This window comes from Arachis hypogaea, chromosome 5 (assembly GCF_003086295.3).
Source record: "Arachis hypogaea cultivar Tifrunner chromosome 5, arahy.Tifrunner.gnm2.J5K5, whole genome shotgun sequence".
Taxonomy (NCBI): Eukaryota; Viridiplantae; Streptophyta; class Magnoliopsida; order Fabales; family Fabaceae; genus Arachis; species Arachis hypogaea.
Genome location: NC_092040.1, coordinates 25,892,419 through 25,918,898, shown reverse-complemented (window position 1 = coordinate 25,918,898; position 26,480 = coordinate 25,892,419). Strand labels below are relative to the sequence as shown.

The following is a 26,480-nucleotide window of genomic DNA, read 5'->3' as shown; positions in this document are numbered from 1 at the left end:
CAACAGAAAGTAAATTGTAGAAATCTTAAAGATGCAGAAAGTAAAATTGCAAGTAACTTAAATAACAAGAAAGTAAAATAGTTGAAACTTAAATTGCAAGCAATGTAAATTGCAGAAACTTAAATGACAGGAAATGTAAATTGCTTGAATCATAAATGGGATTGGGAGTTGGGAATTGGGATTGCAGAAATGAAACAAGAACAAGTAAATTTCATTAAACATACAAGAGAAAATTGAAGTGCAATAAAGTAGATCTTAAACAGAAGAGTAGATTGCCTTGAAGAATTTGAAAGCAGAAAAGCAATGCTTAATTTGCAGCAATTTAAAAGTGGTTCAAGATCTCAGGAGTGGAAGAGACTAGATCACAAGTCTAGATCTCAAATCCTTCCTTGATCCAGCAAGAACAATTGCAAAGGATATAAAGAAAAGTAAATTGCAGAAAGAGTAGAAGCAGAAGCAATAAACAGAAAGTGAAATTCAATTATGCAGAAAATTTAAACAAGATCTCAAGGTGAGATTGAAACAGAAGTTCTTCAATTCTTCACCCAAGATCCAAAGCAAGAAAAGTAAAGAGTGCTCAAGCAAGAACAAGGAAGAAGAGAGATCAATTCTCCTTCCCAATTCTCTAAGAAATTCAAAAGTAAAAGCTCAAAATTAAAAATGAAAGCTAAAAGGAAAATTCAAAGTAAAGTCTCCAGCCCCCAATTACATCAAAATAGCTCCTATTTATACACTTTCCATCCTTGGATTTTGGAATTTGGATGGGCTTTTAATTTGGTGAAGATTTGAATTTAATTGGATTTTTGATTGATTTTGCAGCCCATGAAGAATTTGCTTCCAGGAGGATGCTCAGCTCACAAGTTGAGCTGAGCATTGAGGCCTTGTGTGGATTCCCTTGTGATGCTGGACCGTGCCAAATTTGTTGCGCGCTCCACTCCTCTGGCCCGTGCCAAGATGTGCTTGCGTGATGCCCATGAAGTAGCGCTCTGCTCACTAAGTGAGCTGAGCATTGGCTCTTCCAAGGGAAGGTCCTTGGTTCGAAACCCATGGGAAGCATGCGCTGAAGCTTTTCCTTGGTTTTCTTGTGGTGCCTTGCTCCTTGCTTCCTCAAGGTGTTGCGTTCGAACCTTGGGGAATGCATTTGGCCATTTTTGGTTTTTTTTTCTTTGTGAGTAGCGCCTCCCTCATCCCCCTTGGTCATGGGTTCAAGTCTTGGAGCATGCACTTGCAACTTGTTTTCTTTGAATTATTTCTTCAATGCTTTCGACAATGCTCACTTGGTGAGCTGAGCATTGTTTTTCCTTTCCTTGTTTCTTGGCTTCTTATTGTGCTCAGCTCACAAAGTGAGCAGAGCATTGTGCCCTGGTTCCCTGGGAGTAAGTATAGCGCTCACTTAGTGAGCTTGGTGCTCTTGGGGTGAGCTTCATGGTTTGTTGCGCCACACTCCCTCCTTTCTTGGCCACACTTTTTCTTCCTTGAGCCATACTTTCTCTTCCTTGGGCCACGCTTCTTAGGCCACGCTTTCTTCTTTTCTTCACCTACAAGGAATCAAAACAACCAATCAAAGTATCACCAAATTCACAAGGTTTATAAATCATTAATAATCAATTAATTTTAGCCCAAACCTCATGATTTAGCATCAATTAAATGGTGGTTATTTGATTTAAAGATGTCATGCATTTTCATTCCAAATTACTTACTTAGAATGCAAGAAAGTGCATAAAACCTAGTGAAACAAGTGAAATTTAGCTTGAAAAATAGGTATATGATGACTTGTCATCACAACACCAAACTTAAACCTTGCTTGTCCCCAAGCAAGAAAAGAATCATGCATTAAAGATTGACAATCCAAGGTAAGAAGAATAGCAACTCAATGTTCATGGTTAGCTAGTTTTCAATGCATGCTACAATCACAAAAGAGATGTAAATGATTGATGCTTCTATCTTGCTCAATTTATGAAATCTTTTTCTTATAATTCTTCCTTGAAACAAGATTTTGATTTTCTTATTAGCTTCTCCTTTTGGGTGCTTTGCCCCATGAGTTGATAACAAAGCTACGACTTCTAAATGCTTTGTTTTCAAGTATTACCACTTGATACATAAGCACCACAAGCATTTAATTAGAGGACTTCATTAAGCTCATTTTTCTTTTCTTTTCTTGACTCTCTAATCATTGATGCTCAGAGCCTTGAGCTTTGAGGGAGTGCTTTTGCACTTGAGCCTAGCCTTGACTTCTAAGTGTTTTATTTTCAAGCATTTGGCTTGATACATAAACACCACAAGTACTTAGCAAATAAATTGCCATTGGTACTCAGAGCCTTTAGCTTTCTCATTCTTTCCCTTTTTCTTTTCTTGCTTTAATTGTATTTGCTTCTTCAAGGTTTTCATAATTTCAAAAGATTTCACAAAATGTACTAGATGAAAAACTTCAATTAAATAGAGTCAAATGCAATTGAGCAACAATTAACCATACTAGCTTTCCAATACTTGTATGCACATGCTAAGTTCTTCTTTAATTCCTTGTTTGTTTATGATCATGATGCTTTACTACTTTTGAACTCACAGAATTCAAGTTGGTAGTTATAATGTCACAGCAACATATTACAAATCAAGATTTAAGCTATGCTTTATTCATACACACATGTAAACAGAGAAGATAATAAGATAGTCATGCAATTTAAGTGCTAGAAACAAATGAGAAAAAAAGAAACTCTACAACCTTGTAGTTTATCTTCATTAGTGTTGTCCTTTTTTCTCTATTCTTCCTCTTTCCCTTGCCAAACTCAGTATGCTTGTTCATCCTCAAGCAATAATTAGAACATTGGCTATGGGGCAAAGATAGATCATGAATGTCTTGCACAATGAAATGTTAGCAGTACATGTGTTGCAAGCAAGAAAAATTTAAGATAAAAATCAAGGCACAAGAGACAGAGACATCGTGATTGTAAACTTAAGAAGGTGAGCATAATACATTGCATAAAAGATAAGTGGCACACCAAACTTAGTGTGGCACTTTCACTTGGAATCAATGCAAGTATTCAGTAGAGATTTGAAGCAAATTGTGTTGCAAAGCAACACCAAACTTAGAATGCAATCCTATGTCAATTTATTTGAACTAAAACCAAGCAAATGAAATAGTTATTTATTAAGTACAATCACCAAGCCAAGAATCTGTCATTAATAAAGCTCTCTTGGTAATGTATTAATAAACACAGTAAATAAGCAAACTAAAATGAAAGCATTAAAAACAAAGAATTAACTAAAGTAAACAGAATAACAAAATATCAAACCAAAAGAAAATTAACACTGCAAAGACATTATGGTTATGCAGACAAGTGGTGTTGCTGAATGATTTACATAGAAAAATAGGTGGCACACCAAACTTAGAATCTTGGTGTGTCACTTTCATTTTTTTTGATTTGATGCAATCATCCAAAAAGATTGAAAACAATGTGTTGCATGGCAACACCAAACTTAGAATGTAACCATATGCCAATTTATTGAATTTAAACAAAGCTAAGAAAGAAAACAAAGCAGAGAAGAGAAATTATACCTACGGTTGAGTTACCTCCCAACAAGTGCTCTTTTAGTGTCATTAGCTTGACATGTTGTTCTTTACTTTCTTCCTCTTCTTCCAGTTTGTTAAGAGGAATGACCTCAAAGGAGGGAAAGATTCAGCTAGTGTCCCTTGTCTTGGCCTTTCCTCAGCAAGCTTCCTTTTGCAAATGGCTTGATTGATCTTGCTTGCTGGATTAGGGACAGAATTGGTGTTCTTGCTAGTTGCCTTCACTTCTTTGGATTTAAGACTTGGTTGCTGTGTGATTTTTGGAGTGTTTTCTTCATCAAAAGTCTTTTGAATTGGTGGTTCAGTGAGCTCTTCCTTCATGTGCCTTTCTATTTCCTTTGAGTTTGGACGTTCTTGATTGTCCTCCTCACTAGCTTGTTCTTCCACTTCCTCTTTTACACTCAACATTTGCTTTAATAGCTATTTCATGGAGGAGGTTCGCTGATCTTCCCAAGCTTTCTTCATCTCCTCTTCATACCTTTCAATCATGGATTCAAGTGTTAAGGCGTTTTGGTCCAGGGGGGTTTGAGGAGGTTGTGAGTGTTCATGTTCTCTTGTCATCTCAAGTGCAGTTTCAGGTTTAAATATTTCCACCACCTCTTCATTCTTCACTAAAAATTCACTTAACTCAGTTGCCTCCTTATCTTGCTCTTCCACTTTCTCCTTCACATCCATCAATTGGCCTTCATTTTCCTTGCTCAGTGGTTCTAAACTCCTCCTTATTTTCTCTAAATCTCCATTTATATTTTTGAAGAGATCTTTTTGCCTTTTCCAGAATTGTTCTTCTCTTTCAAAAAATCCTCTGGAATATTGAAGGAGATCCTCTGAAGGTTGGGAGTGATTTTGTGGATATGGACGTATTTTGTTTTGAGGTGTATGGAGTGAATTTTGTGAGTTGTGGAATGAACTTTGTGGTTGATGAGATGAGTTGTATGAATATTGGAGGGAGCTTTGTATTGAGGCATAATCAAGTGATGAAGAACTTTCAAATGCAGAAATGGAAGGTGAGGTTGGACAATCTCTCATGTGACTTGACTGCTCAGAATTTGCAGTTTCTTGGTAATACTCCCAGCCATCATTAGAATAATGACTTGAATCATTTTGTGGTGGTGAGAAATATTCCATCTGATTTTCTTGCTCATCATGTGATTCTGAAGCATTTCTCCATGGATTGGAGTGCTCAGAATCTGTTAATTATTGGTGATATTCCCAACCACCATTAGAGATTTGTGATGGTGGGTGATATCCCAGAAAATTTGTTTGATCACAAGATGAGTTGAACTCCATTTGAATTTTGTAAAACACAACACCAATGAAAATTGAAATTCATGTCTCAGATGATATTTGCTTAGTGAGGCAAAATAACAAACACCTTGGTTTCAATCTAAAACAGAAAATAAAATAAAGAAAATGCTTGATCTAGACTTCTCACCCACTTAATCATTGTTGATCTAAATCAATCCCTGGCAATAGCGCTAAAAACTTGGTGTGTGGAAAACGATCCAACACAAAACTCACCGGCAAGTGTACCGGGTCGCATCAAGTAGTAAAACTCACTTAGAGTGAGGTCGATCCCACAGGGATTGATGGATCAAGCAACTTTAGTGGGTGATTAGTTTAGTCAAGCTAACATGGAGTGAATTGTATGAAATGTAGCCAACAGAAAGTAAATTGTAGAAATCTTAAAGATGCAGAAAGTAAAATTGCAAGTAACTTAAATAACAAGAAAGTAAAATAGCTGAAACTTAAATTGCAAGCAATGTAAATTGCAGAAACTTAAATGACAGGAAATGTAAATTGCTTGAATCATAAATGGGATTGGGAGTTGGGAATTGGGATTGCAGAAATGAAACAAGAACAAGTAAATTTCATTAAACATACAAGAGAAAATTGAAGTGCAATAAAGTAGATCTTAAACAGAAGAGTAGATTGCCTTGAAGAATTTGAAAGCAGAAAAGCAATGCTTAATTTGTAGCAATTTAAAAGTGGTTCAAGATCTCAGGAGTGGAAGAGACTAGATCACAAGTCTAGATCTCAAATCCTTCCTTGATCCAGTAAGAACAATGGCAAAGGATATAAAGAAAAGTAAATTGCAGAAAGAGTAGAAGCAGAAGCAATAAACAGAAAGTGAAATTCAATTATGCAGAAAATTTAAACAAGATCTCAAGGTGAGATTGAAACAGAAGTTCTTCAATTCTTCACCCAAGATCCAAAGCAAGAAAAGTAAAGAGTGCTCAAGCAAGAGCAAGGAAGAAGAGAGATCAATTCTCCTTCCCAATTCTCTAAGAAATTCAAAAGTAAAAGCTCAAAATTAAAAATGAAAGCTAAAAGGAAAATTCAAAGTAAAGTCTCCAGCCCCCAATTACATCAAACTAGCTCCTATTTATACACTTTTCATCCTTGGATTTTGGAATTTGGATGGGCTTTTAATTTGGTGAAGATTTGAATTTAATTGGATTTTTGATTGATTTTGCAGCCCATGAAGAATTTGCTTCCAGGAGGATGCTCAGCTCACAAGTTGAGCTGAGCATTGAGGCCTTGTGTGGATTCCCTTGTGATGCTGGACCGTGCCAAATTTGTTGCGCGCTCCACTCCCCTGGCCCGTGCCAAGATGTGCTTGCGTGATGCCCATGAAGTAGCGCTCTGCTCACTAAGTGAGCTGAGCATTGGCTCTTCCAAGGGAAGGTCCTTGGTTCGAAACCCATGGGAAGCATGCGCTGAAGCTTTTCCTTGGTTTTCTTGTGGTGCCTTGCTCCTTACTTCCTCAAGGTGTTGAGTTCGAACCTTGGGGAATGCATTTGGCCATTTTTGGTTTATTTTTCCTTGTGAGTAGCGCCTCCCTCATCCCCCTTGGTCATGGGTTCAAGTCTTGGAGCATGCACTTGCAACTTGTTTTCTTTGAATTATTTCTTCAATGCTTTCGACAATGCTCACTTGGGTAGCGTTTGTTTTCAGGTACTGAGACAGAGACTGAGAGACTGAGACTCAGTATCGTGTTTGTTGGTTCAGAGACTGGTACTAAAATTTCTGTCTCTGTCTCCAAAATTTCAGTATTTCAGTACCTCCAAAAAGTAGGGACACAGGAGACCAAAATTTTTAGAGATGGAGACTGAAACTTTAATAACATTTTATACCTAAAATACTTTCATTTCAATTAATTAATTCCAATTTTACCCTTTGTGCAAATTAAATTAGAGTTTCATTCTTGTTTCAATTCCTGTCTCCCATTTTGCACCAAACAGAGTACTGAGATTTGTTTCAATCCCTGTCCCTTAGTCTTAGTCTCTCAGTCTCAGTATTTCTGTCTCTGTCTCTCCACCAAACGCTACCTTGGTGAGCTGAGCATTATTTTTCCTTTCCTTGTTTTTTGGCTTCCTATTGTGCTCAGCTCACAAAGTGAGCAGAGCATTGTGCCTTGGTTCCCTGGGAGTAAGTATAGCGCTCACTTAGTGAGCTTGGTGCTCTTGGGTGAGCTTCATGGTTTGTTGCGCCACACTCCCTCCTTTCTTGGCCACACTTTTTCTTCCTTGAGCCATACTTTCTCTTCCTTGGGCCACGCTTCTTAGGTCACGCTTCTTAGGCCACGCTTTCTTCTTTTCTTCACCTACAAGAAATCAAAACAACCAATCAAAGTATCACCAAATTCACAAGGTTTATAAATCATTAAAAATCAATTAATTTTAGCCCAAACCTCATGATTTAGCAACAATTAAATGGTGGTTGTTTGATTTAAAGATGTCATGCATTTTCATTCCAAATTACTTACTTAGAATGCAAGAAAGTGCATAAAACCTAGTGAAACAAGTGAAATTTAGCTTGAAAAATAGGTATATGATGACTTGTCATCAAAGAACACCATGAATGCATGAATTTTTCGAAAAAATGCAAGAACAATATGAATATGCAATTGACACCAAACTTAAAAATTGACTCAAGACTCAATCAAGAAACACAAAATATTTTTGATTTTTATGATTTTATGATTTTTTTTTGGTGTTTTCTTTATTTATTTTCGAAAAAAAAGGAAAAAATAATTTTTTTTTGAAAAATTTTTGAAAACAAAACAAAAAGAAAATTACCTAATCTGAGCAACAAGATGAACCGTTAGTTGTCCATACTCGAACAATCCCCGGCAACGGCGCCAAAAACTTGGTGGACGAAATTGTGATCATCAATGTTGTATTCTTTGTTGTTGTATGGAATAATTATAATGGCTCTTTGCTATGTGTGGACACAACTCCGTTCAACTGACCAGCAAGTGTACTGGGTCGTCCAAGTAACAAACCTTACGTGAGTAAGGGTCGATCCCACAGAGATTGTTGGTATGAAGCAAGCTATGGTCATCTTGTAAATCTCAGTTAGGCGGATAATAATTGATTATGGATTTTCGAAAATTAATAAATAATAAACATAAAATAAAGATAATTAAAATAGGATAGAAATACTTATGTAAATTAATGGTGGGAATTTCAGATAAGCGTATGGAGATATTGTGCCCTTTCTTTTTTCTACTTTCCTACTTCTTCCTTCAATCCTTCTTACTCCTTTCCATGGCAAGCTGTATGTAGGGCATCACCGTTATCAATGGCTACATCCCATCCTCTCAGTGAAAAAGGTCTGTCGGTTCTCAATCAGGTTGGAATAGAATCCCTTGATTCTTTTGCGTCTGTCACTAACGCCCAGCCTTCAGGAGTTTGAAGCTCGTCACAGTCATTCAATCCCAGAATCCTACTCAGAATACCACAGACAAGGTTTAGACTTTCTGGGTTCTCATGAATGCCGCCATCAATCTAGCGTATACCACGAAGATTCTGTTTAAGGAATCCAAGAGATATGCGCCCGACCTAAGGTAGAATGGAAGTGGTTGTCAGTCACACGCGTTCATAGGTGAGAATGATGATGAGTGTCACGGATCATCACATTCATCAAGTTGAAGTGCAACGAATATCTTAGAATAGGAATAAAGAGAATTGAATAGAAACAGTAGAAACTGTATTAAAACTTGAGGTACAGCAGAGCTCCACACCCTTAATCTATGGTGTGTAGAAACTCCACTGTTAAAAATACATAAGTGAAAGGTTCAGGCATGGCCGAATGGCCAGCCCCCCAAAACGTGATCAATAGTATCCTCAGATGAAGAATAAAATAAAACTGAGACCAAAGATATCTAATACAATAGTAAATTATCCTATTTATACTAGACTAGCTACTAGGGTTTACATGAGTAAGTAATTGATGTATAAATCCACTTCCGGGGTCCACTTGGTGTGTATTTGTGCTGAGCTTGATCTATCCACGATCTGAGGCTTCTTTTGGAGTTGAACGCCAAGTTGTAACGTGTTTTGGGCGTTCAACTCCGGGTCGTGACGTGTTTCTGGCGTTTTACTCCAGACAGCAACATGGAACTGGCGTTGAGCGCCAATTTACGTCGTCAATTCTCGAACAAAGTATTGACTATTATATATTGCTTGAAAGCTCTGGATGTCTACTTTCCAACGCCGTTGAGAGAGCGCCATTTGAACTTCTGTAGCTCCAGAAAATCCATTTCGAGTGCAGGGAGGTTAGATTCCAACAGCATCAGCAGTCCTTTGTCAGCCTCCTATCAGAATTTTGCTCAAGTCCCTCAATTTCAGCCAGAAATTACCTGAAATCACAGAAAAACACACAAAGACAACTGAGGTGTTAGAGGAGGTGCACAATGGAATCTACAGGAACCATCTTGGAGCAAGGTCGTTAGCTAGAAAGATAATCCGAGCTGGATTCTACTGGCCGACCTTACAAAAAGATTCCACGGAATTTGTGAAAAAGTGCCAGCCATGCCAAATGCATGCGAATTTCCATGTAGCCCCTCCTGAAGAACTTATTAGCATAACTTCCCCATAGCCTTTTGCAAAGTGGGGATTAGACTTGCTAGGACCATTCCCACAAGCACCGGGACAAGTAAAATATCTAATAGTGGGAGTGGATTACTTCACAAAGTGGATAGAAGCAGAACCATTGGCCACCATCACCGCTCAGAGAAGTCAGAAGTTCCTCTACAAAAATATTATCACTAGATATGGGGTACCCCACTCCATCACCACTGATAATGGTACCCAATTCACCGACTCAACCTTCAAAAACTTGGTAGCCAGTATGAACATCAAACATCAATTTACATCGGTGGAACATCCACAAGCAAATGGACAAGTCGAGGCAGCAAACAAAGTCATATTGGCAGGGTTGAAGAAAAGGTTACAGGACATAAAAAGAGCCTGGGCCGAGGAACTCCTACAAGTACTTTGGGCTTATCGGACCACACCTAAGTCTGCCACAGGAAAAACACCCTTCCGACTTGCTTATGGCATAGAAGCCATGATACCAGTTGAAATCAACGAGCAAAGCCCAAGAGTGAACTTCTACGACGAGGTTGGAAACATAAAGGGACACAAAGAAGAACTTGAACTACTCCCTGAAGTCCACGAACGAGCCCATATTAGAGAAGCAGCATTGAAACAAAGGATGACAAACAGATACAACCAAAAAGTCATTCGAAGGAGCTTCGCCCCAGACGACTTGGTCTTAATTAGAAACGACATAGGAGTTAACAAGTCTGGGGAAGGGAAGCTCACCGCTAATTGGAAGGGACCATACAAGATTAGTGAGGTCCTAGGAAAAGGTTATTACAAGGTGACCGACTTAAACGGCACCGAGCTACTTAGGTCGTGGCATGCTTGTAATATGAAAAGGTACTATAGTCAAAAGCGAACTCTACTCCCTGATGTACTCTTTTCCCAACTTCATGATTTTTTCCCAAAGTAATAGGGTTTTTTCTAAAGAAGGGTTTTTAACGAGGCATCACAGTAGAGACTAAGAGGTCATAGATAGCCAAAAACCCTTAGTAGCGATAAAGTAACTTTGCAAATAAATAAAGATCTTTTTCAAATATCTCTTATAAATTCCTTCTCGCTTTCTACGAAACGCACCGACTTAAGCTCGACAAAGCGTGAAAATCTCATGAACCGACCTAGATGGTCATCAGGATAAAACGACAAGGTACAAGTCGGTGTAAAGAGGTTATAAAAGTTGATCGTGAATAAACTCAGAAATTAACTGACTAACAAGTCAGAGATTCCGAGAAGCAAAGAAATACATCGCAAAAATAACCTACGTTATAAAAAATCAATATATCAAAAATTGAGCACAAGGAATACCGAAAAAAGATAAGAAAACCCATAGAAAGCAATAAAGACTATCCCCAAACCTTCAAGGAAAAATTCAAAGAAAAACCTAGAAGAAGGAATAGCCAGCCAAGAATGGGTTTTTCAAAACAAAAGGTCAAAAAAGGGTTCTTTCTTTGAAACCTAAAGCAGAAAAAACATGCACACAACCAATAAAAAATAACCTAAACCCTTGTCCAAAAAAGGATATTTTTAATATTTTGTTTACGGCCATAAAAGGCCAAGAAAGTGACAACAGCGTACCACGACAACATAAAAATAAATAGTATAAAAAAGTGGGGACCCACAGGCCGGGCCCCCATATAGCCAAAGATAATTTTTTCAAAGGGCATCACCATCACAACCCGGAAGAGTAGTCAGAGCACCACCAGAGTCAGGGAGAGAGACATCCATAGGAATTGGAGGGGAAGTCCCAGGAGCCTTGGAAGAACTCAGAGCATCATCTGGTCGGGGAGGCGACTCTATGATTTTCTGACCCCGAGTCTTCAACTCGGATTCAGACATAGGTCAGGGAGGAGACACAATGACCCCATCAATTACAACCTTATCCGGATCCAAGGGTGAGAGATCCAGGTCGGGAGCAATAACCCCGACCTGCTCCCTAAAAACCCTCCAAGCCTCCTCGGATCCCTCGGTAATAGAGTCCTCCAGCTCCGCATAAGCGTCCCGAGCTCTTACCAGATCTTTTTTGACCTCGATAAGGTCCTGAAATAAGCTCGAGTAGTTCCGCTCTGCTTTCTCCTGTAGACCCTCCGCCATAGAGTACCGGCCCATCAATTTCTCCCCCTCATTCCGGAGATTATCCCTCTATTCTCTCAGCTTGGTGACCTCCTCCTTTAGCCTCCTCTCAGCCTCTTGATATAAGAGAATCCTCCCCTCCAGCTCTTCAACTCTCTGGGACGAACCCAAAGAGCTAAGAGAGGTCTTCTAAAAAATATCAGAAACTTGATACACACCCTCGCCGCCCTGATACTCTCCCGAGCCAGAATAGTAAGATGGTTTCGAAGAGAAACATCATCCATACTTATACGAGTATAAGGATAGATATGCTCCCAGATAAATTGAGGCGCATCCACCTTGGCCTCACCTTCAAAAGAAGAGCCAGACTCTAAAGCCTTGCGCTTTTTCTTTTCTGGCTCAGGAGAAGGTCGGGAAGAAGGGGGTGGCAAAGAAGAGGCCGAGGAAGAAATAACAATAAGTCGAGTAGGGGTCCCCAAGTTGTGAGAAGAAGGGGGAGGGGAAGGACCAGCTGCCCTGGCACTACCAACTCTGGCGCGGGATCTCGCTTTAGCCTCCTGAACTCTTTGGTAAGACTCCTTGGAATTTTTCTTCGCCATTTCTATAAGAACAATTAGGTAGCCAAGGTCAGTAAAACAAGTCGGAAGAAATAGTCGTGCAAATATCAAGTCGGAAACTACGATAAAGCAAATAAAAAACTACCTAGTTGAGCCTGGATAAAGGTCAGGGACCCCTGGAGAAACTTTCTTGTATCCAGGTAGGGGGCTCTCCCCCATACTTCTCAGAGAAACCCCACAACGGCCACCTCCACCTCATCCAAATCATCCAGACCGTATTTTTCACAAGGAGAGGCCTCTAACCAATACAGGAAAAAGCGAGGAGAAGAATTTTCATCCAGGAAAAAGGGGTGGTGACCCTCTACAGATTGGACTTTGAAAACGAAATTTTTGAAGTCATGGAAGGATTCATCAAAAAAGGTAAAAACTCTCCGACCTTGTATGGCTCGGAAAGACACCCACTGCTGCTTGTTATTTTGCCCACTGAAGGGCTTGGTCATATGAAGGAGATAAAAGAAAATTTTCAAAGAAGTCGGAAAGTCCAAAACATAGCTGATAAATTGGTAAATTTTCAAAAAACCCCAAGAATTGGGGGTGGATTTGGGTAGGAGCAACACGACAGTGACCTAAAACATCAATCTCAAAGCCAGAAAAAGGGAGAAAAATGCCTAGGCGGGTAATCATACTCTCGTACATATAGAAAAAATGAGGGGCCGCCTCAGAAGCCCTCCCAAAGCAAACCCGGTCGTCCGGACCCGGGGCAATCAGTTCATATTTCGGATCGTCCTCATCAGAGGTACAAAGCCTATGATGAGTGCGGAGGTTGGTGATGAAGTCCGTGTCAACAAGAGGTTCTTCCCTCAAAACCGTAACGTCCACCCATTGAGCAAGAGTTTCAACAGAAGACATTTTGTTTTTCTAAGAAAAAAAACCTACAAAGAAAAAGAAAAAAAAGGATAAAAAATGGGGTCTCTAAAGGGGCATGGGCTTAGATCTTCGAATCACTAAAGTCTACGACCAACTCTCCTCTCAAATAAAAAACATGTAACTCTACAAAGAAAGAGTAAGAAAAGAAATTGACCTTTTTCTCGCAGAAAGTTGGAAGCAACAGCACTCGAAAAGGAAGGAGCTTTCTTCTTTCGATTAAGATAGGGTGCAGATGGAAAAGTTTTCAGAAACGAAACAAGCAAGGAGAGGGAAAAGTATTTATAAACACGCTAGGGGTACAAAGGTAAAATGACGTAGGCCATTTAAAAGTTGCACCGTTACCAATATAACTGCCCCCGTGTGTGAATGCTCAAACCTCTAAGAGACGCGACGTTTGATTAGACGCGACTGTTGAAAGCTTTTTAAACAAAAAACACGTCGGTTCCAAAAAAATCACGTCGGATCCCTATCAGGTCGGCTACGGTCCCGAGTTATAATACTCGACCACAACCCTTGAAAGGAATTGGGCTCGAGTAGGGGCACTGTTCATACCCTGGCCCAACGCTAAGGCCCAGGTCCAAACGACAGATCCAACCCACAAGGTTGGGCTCCTCAGTACACCGACCTTCTCTCAAGAAGTCGGTACTCCCCACGACTTGCTCTAAGGAAGTCGGGAGCAAAGATTAGCTGGCAGATAATAACTGCCCCTAAAATCTCTCAACCCACTTCCAGGAGTCATATCGCAACCTCCCTAAGATAAAGGGACGATTATCCACCTTAAAACGTGGAACTTCTCCAACGGTGATTATTGGCTCACCACTATAAATATACTGACACCCCTCAGGTATCTCTAAGTCCCAATACTCTTTAGACCTGCTCACACCCTTGCTGACTTAGGCATCGGAGTGTCTTTGCAGGTACCACCCCCATTCATTCACACTCACAAGTCGGACGGAGGCCTCGAAGGCACAAATCCGCTCGAAGGTTTCCTTCCTCAGACGATTGAGTCAACCCATCGAGTACAGCCCATCAATCTCCGGTTACCCATCGTAACAATCATATTATTTGTAATTTTATGTTAGATTTCTTTAAGACTTTATTATTTTTAATTTTAATTTGAACTTAGTTTTTTATTTTCTATTTATTAATATGTATGAAATTTAGAATGGTTGAATTTTATATTTGCTTAAAATTTTTTATTTTTCTACAAGTAAAGTCGGGTAGGATAAGATTTAGAACCTCAAGGTGCGGGTAAGGTTAGGGTTGAAAAATTCTCAACCTAAATAGAATAGAGTAGAATTTTATAAAAGTTTTCAACCTACGGGTAGGATTAAGGTAGAGTCCAAACCCTACCTTATCCTACCCTACCACCTTACCCATTACTAGTCTTAATTATCCATTTTCAGCTACCCCTCTCAGCAACATATAACTAGATCTAGCTATAAATAAAGTTGAAAAATGTTTGATGTCGATTTTTACAAACATTATTCTTAGACCATTAGTTCGTAATTAGCAAAATAAGTATTTTAATAAAATAATTGCTCTCTTGATAACTCTCTTTACTCTTTTGGATACTATCAAAAGGGACAATACATTCACGGAAGAAATAAACTAAAAAAACACAAATTTTTTATTTTACTTTTGGTAAAACAAAAAGATAATGTATTTATGTTTACAACTTTTAAATGATACAAGTATTTTTGAAAATATTAAAGATAAAATTTTTTAAAATTGACTTATACTTATCAAAATTAAAAAAATCTAATATAATCTAATTTTAAAAACTATTTACCAAACATAATTCTTATTGCTTATGCTTATTAAAATTATTTTTAATTTAATTTATCAAACAAACATACTATAACTTTTAAAAAATTATATTTTAAAAATTAATTTTTATAAATTTTTCTCAAAAAATAAAAATTTTACCAAATAAAATTTTTGTATTTAATTTTTTGAGGCAAACAGGGTATTTGTTTATTTTAATTGGTCGGTATTAACTAATCAACTAAAAAAATAAAAGAAAGAAAGAAAGAAAGAAAAAAAGAAAGAAAGAGGCGGGTATTCAGCATGTTATTGGAGCAATACACCAATAGTGAGGTGAATGCCTATTTTGACTAGAAATTAGTCATAAAATGAATCCTTACAAATTGTAATTTACAACCAAAATTTTTTCACAAGTGGATGGTATATATTTGTCTCAAAGCTATTCCCTGTAACTTCACCTTCTAGCAATCTAAAGGATTAAAAATAGCCTGTAGCCTGTCAATGTAATCTTTATATATGTATCTGAAAATAATTGATACATCAATGACAAGCAAAGCAGACCATATTTAATGGGCTTTCTTTCCTCTATGTTTCTATAATTCCTCAAGCGTCAGAGGATTTGTACTATGAATTTTTCTGAGGTAGGGAGAAGATCAGACTTGATAGCCACGGGAGAGGATCAGCGACGACGATGGGAGACCTTCCGCGACGAAAGGAAAGGATGGCGACGGCGCTGGTTGACGGGAGACCTTCAGCGACGGTGGCGCACGGGAACAACTTCGGCGACGGCGAAGCTTGCACTTTGAGATTTCAGCGACAGAGGATTGGAACTTTCAATTTGCACGGAAAATAGACATTTGGGGGTAGGGTTTTCTAAAACTTATATAAGTTCTGAAAATTGAAAACCGTGCTAACAAATTTATTAATTGTGATTGAACTAAAATAATTGTTGGGTCCATCTAGTGTACATATGTGTTTTGGTATAGATTTACAGATTTTTGTTTTTTATTGATTTAAAAGCATATCACTAAAAGTGTTGCTTAAAGAAAAAGTGTTACCCTTAATCGTTAACTTGGCTCTGATACTAATTTTTACCAATTTTTAAAATTAACTCTTCATATTTTGCTTCAAATAAGTTTATAATTTGTATAGATTTGGTTGGTGGTACTTTATAATTTGTAATTTCATAATCAAAAGTATTGAGCATTTCTACTATTACTAATTCTGTTTTCATTTTTATAGTTTTTCAATCTTGTTTTAGTTTATAATGTTCTTTTTTGCATTGATTATTGTATATAAAATCTTTTATCTTTTTGTCTTTTTCTTTAATATAATTTTTCAAATCCTCCAAAACTTCTTTTATTTCTACACTTTCTGTTGTTTCTAAATGTCTTTTTAATTTTTCAACTTCATTCTCCATTTTTTCTTTCAACAGCTTTAATTCTTTTAAGTCATAATATGATGTTTCAGGCATTTATAAATTTTTTAAGTTTAGGTCCAACTTGTTTATATTTGTTCTTATTTCTATCCTTTTTATTATAAGGTCATTAATTTCGAACTGAAGATTATTTAATTCCCTTTTATACTCTTTTATTTTACTTTTTAATTTTTTCGCCCTTTTTCTTTTTATTTTGTTTTCTGGTCTTTCAATCTTTGTATACTTCATTATTGATCTTAGAATTTCTGCAAATTCTATCATCGATTCATCACTACTTTCTAGAGATTCTATTAATTTTTCTAACTTTTTAACTTCTCCTTTCAATTTGTCATAGATTATTTTTAGAGCTACAAATGCTCTTTGATTTATTTCAGAAAACTGTAAATAATTCAACCGATTTTCTCTTTCAAAGAGCTCTTGTTTCTTGTCTTGATAGGTTACATATATTTTCTCTTTATTTATTGTCATAACTTAGTGTTTAGGGTTTCATTTAATTTTTCGACCTTTTTTGTTAATTCTTTTATTTCAGAATTTTCTTCTTTAATCTTTAACTTAGATAAACTTAAAAGGCTATTAATTTTGGATTCTCTTATTTGAAAATTTGATGAAACTAATTTTCCTGATAGTTCTTTTAGTAAAAGAACTGGGTTTTTAATAGCTTTATATTTTGGTATTTCTGTTTTTAAAATTTTCTGAAATAATTCATCGACATAAATTCTTTCTCTGTTTTTAAATATTATACTATGATGGCTATTTGTTAAAGCATAATTTATTGCATATGTAATTGAAAATGGTTCATCGTCTTGTTCCATTAGATTCTTTCTGTGAAATTTATAAGCCAAACTTATAGATCTTCCAAGATTTTCAGTTGATAAAGGTATAGCATATCCAAGATGGGCATTGAATTTAACATTTACGTTTGCCAAGTTTCCATGAACAATTCCAATTATTTGATCTATTGGGTCATCAGTAATTCTTTTGTCACAGATTGCTAAGCTTATTGGTGAATTAATTCCTTTCATATATGTAGATTTGATTAAGACTTGTATAGTACTATGAATCCATCCAATTTTAGATCTTTTTTGTTGATCCTTAATTTTCTCAATCTGTTTACTCAATTCTTCATCATTTATCAAAGCTATTTCAAGTTCTCCATTAGCAGATTTTATTTTTATAGGGGCTTCAAGTTGAATTTTTCCATAGTATATTATATTTTTTCTATTAAAAACTTCTTTTAAAATATTTTGTTTATTAAAATTTTCATTTGATTTGAGATTTAATTCTGTTTTTAGAACAGCCTGTTTTTCATTATCTAATAAGGCAGATAATCTATAATAATCAGATTCTTCCGTTAATTCTAAACTTTCTAAATAATTCATGACTATGAGATTAAGATAAAGGCGTATCTTTCTGGAGAAAAACTTCCTTTATTTAGAATATTTTACATAAGATGTTTTTATCTCTAGAGGGGAGATTGTAGATACTAACTCCAGAGGGGAGTTTAGAATTGGTTTTTCCTAAAGGAATTCTTCTTCAAACTATAGAATTGCCTCGGCCGCTTCCTCCTTGCTCTCCTAGCATATGAGTACTCTTATCCTTCTGCTTTCTATTGTTTGATGCCTTTTACAATTGCCTAAGCAACCTATTTATAATGGTTGGGTTTGATGGACAATTCCCATCCTTACCCTTCTTATGACGTCATTGCTTACGTCATTGTTTATTATCTTGCACCAGCTACATTGTTGGTGCTCTATGACCTAAGCGCTTACGTCACTATGCAATAATGTTGAGAGATGCTTCAGATGTGCTGTCTTCTTCCTTTATCATGTGGGTTGATTCCGTTTCATTATTGCTTTCTTCAGATAACTCTGAGACACATAGCTGGCACTTGTGGTCTTCTCTGTCTTTTATCAAATAGCAGAGATTCCTCTTTATCCCTTCGGGGAGCTTTTCTAAGAGTCCAGATAAGTTGTAGAATGCTGATTCAAATTCCACTAAGAGTCTCATCTCTCTTTCTTCAATTTCATTCCTTTTACTGGACACAAGCAAAGTATTTCTGCTTTTATAATTGATTCTTGTGTGAGATTCCCTTGTTATCTTTTGAGTTCTTTCGAAGACCCTTGCTAGTGTGCTGGCTAGTCTTCCTTCATGACTGTAGATTGTTAAATCTTGAACTTGATCAATTGGTTGAAAATTTCCTGGGAAGACGGACATGAATATTACTTGGTGTGCTGGAACCAAGCATTCTTCTTCTTCATTAAAAATAGGTTGACTGTTCGTAAATTTTAGGGATATATCCCTTGGATTTACGTTGTCAATCATATTTTTAAATCTCTTTACTGCATCAACGAATCCTACAGGAAACTCACTAATAATTTTCAAATCATTAAAAATTAAAATTGTATCAATTAATCCATACTGGAAAAACTGATAGGTGTCAGATGGGGAAGCTTCTAGAAATATAACCAGCTTTGTTAACTATTCTTTGGCAATAGGATAATATCCCAAGATTGCCCTTTTTTCTTCAGTCCAATTTAGGACTATGTTAAGGGTTTCTCTGAGTTTTGATCTACAGACCCTTTTCTTTTCCTTGATTTCAGCCCTTGTAGGAATGTTTCTTATTATTCCTGTTCTCTGGGTTTGAATTGGAGCTTTAGCTGCTCTTTTTAGGGTTTGTTCTGGATGAAGAGCTTCATATTCCCTGAAAGATTCCTTTGCTTCTTCCAGTGTTAAAAACCCTCCTTTATGAATTATCCTTGATTGATGTGTAAATGGTGCTGCTTTTTCCCAGGCATCATATACTCCTTTCATGGGGCCATTATAAATTACATAATATTTTTTATCTTGGGTGGATTTTTTTATAATTTCAGCAATTGTTTTATTTTCTGGAATTTTTTCTTCACCTGATTTGTCCACCACGCTTAGCTGGCTGAACTCTGATGGTTTTGGATGTTGTGTTGATTTCATTGCTTCGATGGCCTTCTTAAGGGATTGGATCTGTGTCCTTATTTGCTGACAATGCTTGCATTTTTCGAGTTCTTGTTCGTATTTCTGAATTTCTTGGTCTAATGCGTTGTAGACGAACTCCATTCTCTTGTTAATGTATCTGCAATAACATTTTTGTCACCCTTAATATATTCAATTTTTATTGGATATTGTAACAAAAATAATTGCCATCTTACCAATCGTCCATGATTATAATCAACTTTTAAATTATATCGTATGAAACCTGTTAGATAACTTGAATCTGTCCTTAATGTAAATTCTCTGGGTAGTAAAACGATTTTTCATTTCTTAAGAGATTTAATGGCTGCTAGAGTTTCCTTTTCATGAGTGGTATATCTCTGTTCTGTTGGAGTAAAAGTTCCTGAAATATACCTGCAAAGTAATTCCTTTGAGAAATATTTAGAATCTAATGATTCTTTTTCTTGTTCCAAACTTTTTATAGCTTTCTTAGCTTTTAGACATCCTGACCAAGTTATGTCTGAAGCATCTGTTTCTACTATTAAGTAGTCATTTTCTTCTGGAATATAAAGTTCTGGAAGTTTTTCACATAATTCTTTAATCATTTGAATTTGCATACTATCTTTTTCATCCCATTTCCATTCTTTTTTAGTACTTATTTTTGGAAATAAGCTTTTAGTGTATTCTGTTATGTTCTTTAAAAATCCTTGATCAGAAATATAATTTATACACCCTAAAAATCTTTGTAATTGTTTTCTATCTTCTATTTTATTAGGGAATAAATTTACCTTTTCTAGGACATTTGGCTGCAGTTTTAGCTTTCCTTGAGTGGATAGAATTAACCCAAGAAACTCTATTTCTTGTTTTGCTATTCTTGCTTTTTTTTTGCTAAGAACTAATTCTTTTTCTTTATATCTTTCTAAAACTATTAATAATTTTTGAAGATGATCTTCTTTATCCTGTTTTGTAAAAATTAGTACATCATCAATGTACACTAAAACAAATTCATTTAACTCTTTTAGATTTTCTTCCATAAATTTTTGATAAATACCTGGGGCTTGTTTTAATCCGAATGGTAATACATTCCATTCATCTTCTTATAGTTAATAACCATTCTTCGTTTTCCCCTTTTAATTTCATTATTGTTTTCGACATAAAAGGCTGGAGCTGCATGAGGACTTTTACTTAATCTTATAATTCCTTTTTCCAAAAGATCTCTACATTCTAATGAAAATTCTTCTCTATCTCTTGCGGAATAAGGAATTTTATTTGGAACATTTATCTCTTTTGTAGGATCTTTTAATTTAATACTTACTAATTCGTTATTTGTATTTTTAATATCTAAAGGATTTTCAGCACAAATTTCATCCAAAAGTTCTTCTATCTTTATTTCAAGATTATTTTTTGGGATATTTATCTGAAAGTATAGACTTAAATAACATGTCTCTAATATAGAGAATATTTTAAATTTTAAGATCTTATCTATAGTAGTAGTCGGTATTTTTATTCGTTTTGATTTTTGATTTATTGAAGAATCGTGTGGAGCTTTTAAAACTATATATGTTAATTCTTGAATGAATGGATGATATAGCTTTAAAAAGTTATTTCCTATAATAAAATCCATTCCAGAATCTAACATATATATTGATGGAACAATGAACCTATAATTTTGAATAAAAATTTCAACCATCTCTGCTTTTTGGTCAATTTTATGTATTGATTTGTCAGCTATTCTAACTCTTAATGGTTTCTTTAATTTTTTCCAATCAAGTTTTATATTTGAACTAGCAAAGCATTGTGTTGCTCCAGAATCTATGAAAGCATTTATAAACTTTTCTGTTATTTTTATAGTAATAAATGTAGCATTATTACTCAGTCTCTGAGTCTGTTTCCGAGACATATTCAAAAATATAGTCTAAGTTGTCATCAGATTCTTCTAATGGTTCCATGAAACAAGACTTAGCAATTTCTATTTGTTTAGTAAGATCCTTTTTATCCTTCTTTTTCGGGCATCCATTTGCATAGTGTCCTTCTTCTTGGCAATACCAACATTTACAATTTTCTTTTTTATTCGGGCAATAGTTATTTCTTTGTCTTTTATTTTTATTGTTATTTTCCTTTCTAAAATATCTCTTTTTTCTCCAGTTTGGATAGTATTTTCTTTTTCTAAATTGATATTTTCTTTTTCTTTGAAAATTTTTATTAAGACCATATTTTTGAGGTATCTCCTCATTATCTTGACAGCAAATTTTAATTATATTTGCAAATCTTTTTTGAGTTGCTTCTTGCATACAACGTTCTTTTATTTCCTCTCTTATTGCAGAGGTTGCTCCACCAAAATTATTTTTAATTGTTCCTCTATTTATTTCTCTTATAAATCTTCCCATTATAAATTCATTAGCAGGATATGGAAGTTTTGTTATATACATACTAAGATAATGATTTTTATCTTCTTCTTTTAATTTGTAATAATGTATTCTATATTCACATATATAAGACTCCACATTACATAAATCATATATCTGAATATTAGCTAAATGATTTTTTGCTTCTTGATATTCTTTATTATAGACTTCTTGTCTATGATCTATAATATTTTTTCCAAAAAATTCTTTATATAGAATCATCATTATATATAATATCTTATCATAAGCTGGTGTTTTTGTTTCTAATTCTTCTATTATTTGGTTTTCTATTGATGTCATATAATCTCTTATAGTTCCTTTAGTATGAAACCCTATGTAATTCCAAATGTCTCTTCCAGACAATTCACTAAGTTTTGGATTAGTAAAGGCTTCTAATAAGAAGGAATTCAACCAGTTTTCGAAAATTTCTTTTTCATTCTTTTTACAGTCTAAATCGAGCATTCTATCTCCTTCCATTTCCTGGATTTTAGGGATGTATTTTGATGGTATTTTTGTATATTTTGAATCTTTATTTATAAAACCTTTTTTAAAGGCATAATTATCAAAACTTGTTTCCCATTTAAATTGAGATTGATTATCCTTAGATGTTCCAGCTTCATTTTTTACTTGTATTGGAATTGTTGGTTCTTCGTCACTTGAATAATCTAGAATGTGTTCTTCATTTCTATGTTTTCAAAATTTACTAATTCTTCTTCTATTTGAAAACCATGTTCCATAATATTATTTTCTTGAGCCATTTTTAATTGTTTAAAAAGCATTGTAACTTCTTCTAATTTTTCTTCAATATTCATAATTTCAATGGTGGTTTTACTTTTAAGTCTGTTATGTTGATTATATTTTGAAATTTTTCTTCTTTGGGATTCTCTTTTTCCTTATTTCTTTGAAATTTTATGGATACTAATATTTCTTCAAGCATATCTACTATAGAATTTAATTGTGGGTTGAAGGTATGATAAAGATGTGGGGAATCATTTCCATGGTAACATTTTTTAGAAATTCCGTGTGAAAAATAAGTTTTTCAGGTTTTTAAAGTCCTTCAATAAAACTTATAGTAAAATAAAGATTTTGAGAAAAATCATTTTGTATTGATTTTAAGAATTCGGTGTCATTACAATTAACATTAGTTAAAATAATTAATTTTTGATCTATTAATTTTGATAACTTAATTATTTCTTCTCTTAAATCTTCTAATTTACTTTTTTCCATTAGGGGACGCCTCTCTTTCTGTCTCTCTCACTCACCGTATTTGCTTCTTTCTCTCAACAAAACCTAGCCTCGAATGCCACTTTCTTCCTCAAGTTGTGTCATCGCCACCGTACTACCATCGTTGTCGTCATCTGCGCCACCGCTGTTCGCACTGCACCCATGGTCATCGAAACGCGTCTGCTTGCCTCGCTTTCCCGTCAGTTTTGAGCTTTCGCGTCTGTTCTGAGCTTTCCGCTGCCTATGTATCGTCGTGCTTCCGCCGCGGTGCTCCCTCTTCGTCGCTTGTTCGAGCTTGCCTCAAGCCCTTGTTTTTGCTCCAGCCTGCTGTTATCACCACGCTTCGGCCTCTGTTTTAGCTGAGCTTCTACCAGTGCTCAGCCCTGATCTGAGCTCCTTCTCCCTCATCTGAAATCCTAAATCTGTGTTATTCATGTTTTTTAAGTAATTTCTTGCTTATCTCTGTTTTGAGTTTTCTTAGATTTCTTGAATCAATTTAATTTAGTTTGTTCGTTCTTGATCAATGATTTAGGATGAGAATTTGGGATTTAAACATGATTTTTGGACTCAGTAGGTCCTTCTGAGTTAGAAAATGTGTTTTCTGTGAAAAATTGTGAAAAACCACGAACCGGCAGTCAAACCGGTTGACCGGTTCAAGTCTGCTCGGTGCTGCGCGAGAAGCAGTGAAAACAGCCAAAAACCTTAGAAAAATATTAGAGATGGAAAACCGGGCATTAGTGTTAAAGGTTTGGCCCAAAGTTGGGCCGACCGAACTTAAAACGCTAATGGGTTAGACCGGGCCCAAGCCCAACAATATAAGGGTTCATTAATGAACCCAGACACATACAACACACTCATAACACACACACTCATGCTGAAGGAAGAGAGGGAGGAGAAACCCTCCATTAACACTATTCACTCTCAACTTCTCAAGCTCATATCTTGAGCTACGGAGCTCCGATCGCCGCACTGTTTACGGCTACACGTTCCTTGTGAAGAGCTCTACAAAACCCATATAAGAAATTGGAGAGATAACCACGAAATATTTTCTATTATTCTCCTCAAAGTTTCGAGTTTTTAGGGTTTTGGCTAAGTGAGGTTTTGTGATTTTTGGGTGTTTAGGTACACTCTAGCCTTTGATTGATGTTGGTTTTGGCTTCCAAAACTGTTGGGCAAGGTAAGAGGCATTGAAACTCTTGTGAACTTTAAATTATAATGAGCTCTAGGTTTATTTGTGATGATTTTCGTATATATAGCTTGTTTATGGTGAGTTGGAGCTTGTTGATGCTTGTTGGAGATTCTTGGTGGCTTAGATTATGCTTGAAAGCTTATCTTGGGCTCAATTTGGGGTTTTGGTGCATATTGGGGATCGGCCAAGGTATGGTTTGGTTTTCTCTATGTAGTATATAATATTGTAGCGTTAGCACAGCTTGTGCGCGTGCACATCAATGAAGAATTACGACTTGTGCGTACGTACAACCTTGTGCACACTCACAAGTCAGGAAGGGTCGTCTATTGAGGGGCGCTAGCACACCCTGTGCGAGTGAATAGACTTTACAAATTTCAGTACCTATCCGTACGCACACCCCTGTGTACACGCACACTTTCAAAATCTTCCTGGGCGTACGCACGCACACCCCTGTGCGTACGCACACTCCTGTTTCACAATTTAAACTTTGTTTTCAACTATTTCACCTTACTAACAAGGTCGTAAGCTTCTATAACACTATTTTAAGGATTTTGGGCCAAATTTTGAGTAGGGTAATATGGGAAATAAGCTACGGATTTTAGTTTATGTTTATTATGATAAATTAGAGAACATAATGTTAGGTTTCTAGTGTACTGAGGATGGGTTGGTAGAGTGAGAATGAAGAATTGAAATGTTGAATTGACAGTGGTTGAGAAGAGTTGAGGACTCTGAATGAGATGATAGATCCATGATATATTGAAAATGTTTTCTGAAAACCACTGGTGTATTATTTGTATATTGAGATTATGATACGCTATGCGTCCGGCAGGGACGGCGGTTGGATCCCGCCTGTTGAGGTAGTGGCAGCGGCCTAAGGTTGGTGGTTCATCCCAGTTGCGTTGAGATGTGAGGTCGGTGGTAAGAGTATCTCGCTTGCATCCCTTTGGATCTCTAAAGCGTACAGGCGCAAAACGCTGGATAGTGATCCGAGCACTATATCTCGGGGGTTCCCACTGACGTCTCCATGGAGATGTGTCGGGTTGGCAGTTGAATCGATAATGTGATATCACAGCCAGTAGGACAGGCATTCATCATGTGCATTTTCTATCTGTTTGTTTGCTTTACCGACTTGTAATTGTATGCCTATTTATATAACATGTTTAATTGCTACTTGAGTTACTTGCCTTATGTGTAATACTTGTGTTTTACTTGCATTGTATATAATTGTGTTTTCTACTGGGATTGAGGAGTTTCGGAAGGCGGTGGTGATGGGATCGCATGGAGGATAAGTTGGTGAAGGCTGTGGGACAGTGGTGTTTGGTTAGAATAGAAATTCTCTAAGATAGAGTACCCGATTTATTTATGTTAAGATTTATATTTATGCTTTATTGTTTAGCATGCCTTAAGGTTGAATCTTGTGATGGATTTGGAGCCTAGGATTGCCTTTGGCGTCTCAGGGTCTTATATCCTACATCACTGGACACTATTACCTTACTGAGAACCTTCGGTTCTCATACCATATTTCTGTTGTATTTTTCAGATGCAAGCCGCAACCCGCCTCGGTGAGTTGTTTGGTTGGTGACAGAAGCGGAGGATCCGGATACCTTTTGGAGTCTTTTTGGTTTGTTTTGAATTTGTCTCTCGCTTTTGTATTTTTGTTTTACGCCTAGAGGCTTGTATTTGAGAGAGAACAAAACTTGTATAAGCTATTTTAAAGTTCAGTTTCCTTTTGTCTGTATATTTGGCTAGCCTGCTTAAACTCCATGAGCCGTGGCTAGTTACTTATGATATTACACCATTATACTATTATCTTTGTTTATATCACATCTGTTTCTTGTGCTTTAAGTTAGACACTTCGTTAGTTTGTTTTGCGCTTTTAAATCCTGTTTTTGAGCTACATCATTCATCAAGCTTCTAGATTATATTATTTCTTCTATATATATCATATGTATCAGCTTTAGAACTGTCGTAACCCTTGATTAACCTTGCTTTACGATGCGAGGTAAAGCTTAGGCTAATTAGGGTATTACACCGACGACGGTGGAACAGAGAAGCGGCTGCGTGACGAAGGAATGACTAAACTGGTACCCGAACTAGCCTAGCAAAGCTATACAATCCCTAATCTTTTGGCGGATCTAACCAAAAGTGAGAGATTAAACATAAAGTCTATGCTAAGTTGGAAATGCCGTCCAAAACATGCTGCCCTTCATATCTGTCTGTGGTCATGCTTGAAGAAGATCACTCCTATCTCTGTCTAGAAGGGAATGTAAAGGGTAAGAACTGGGAAGTCCTTAGTAGGGTTGGGGTAGTTAGTTAAGTCTATTTTAACACTGTACTCAGTCAACAGTAACAACCAACAAACACAACACAACATAATAACTAATAAACATAGAAAATCAAGCACATCACATACACAATCACGGAAAATAGAGTTAATAGGAAATATGCATAAACAATTATGATACATGTCTATTTTTAATGGAGGT

At 36.2% G+C, this 26,480-nt stretch overlaps 1 long non-coding RNA gene across 1 annotated transcript; it reads left to right on the top strand.

The window, feature by feature from the left end:
* The first annotated feature begins 15,000 nt into the window (after positions 1–15,000).
* On the top strand, positions 15,001–25,818 carry LOC140184566 (uncharacterized). The gene is made up of 2 exons (XR_011881635.1): positions 15,001–15,637; positions 25,535–25,818. It is a non-coding gene; the product is annotated as an uncharacterized lncRNA (long non-coding RNA).
* The last annotated feature ends 662 nt before the right edge of the window (positions 25,819–26,480 follow it).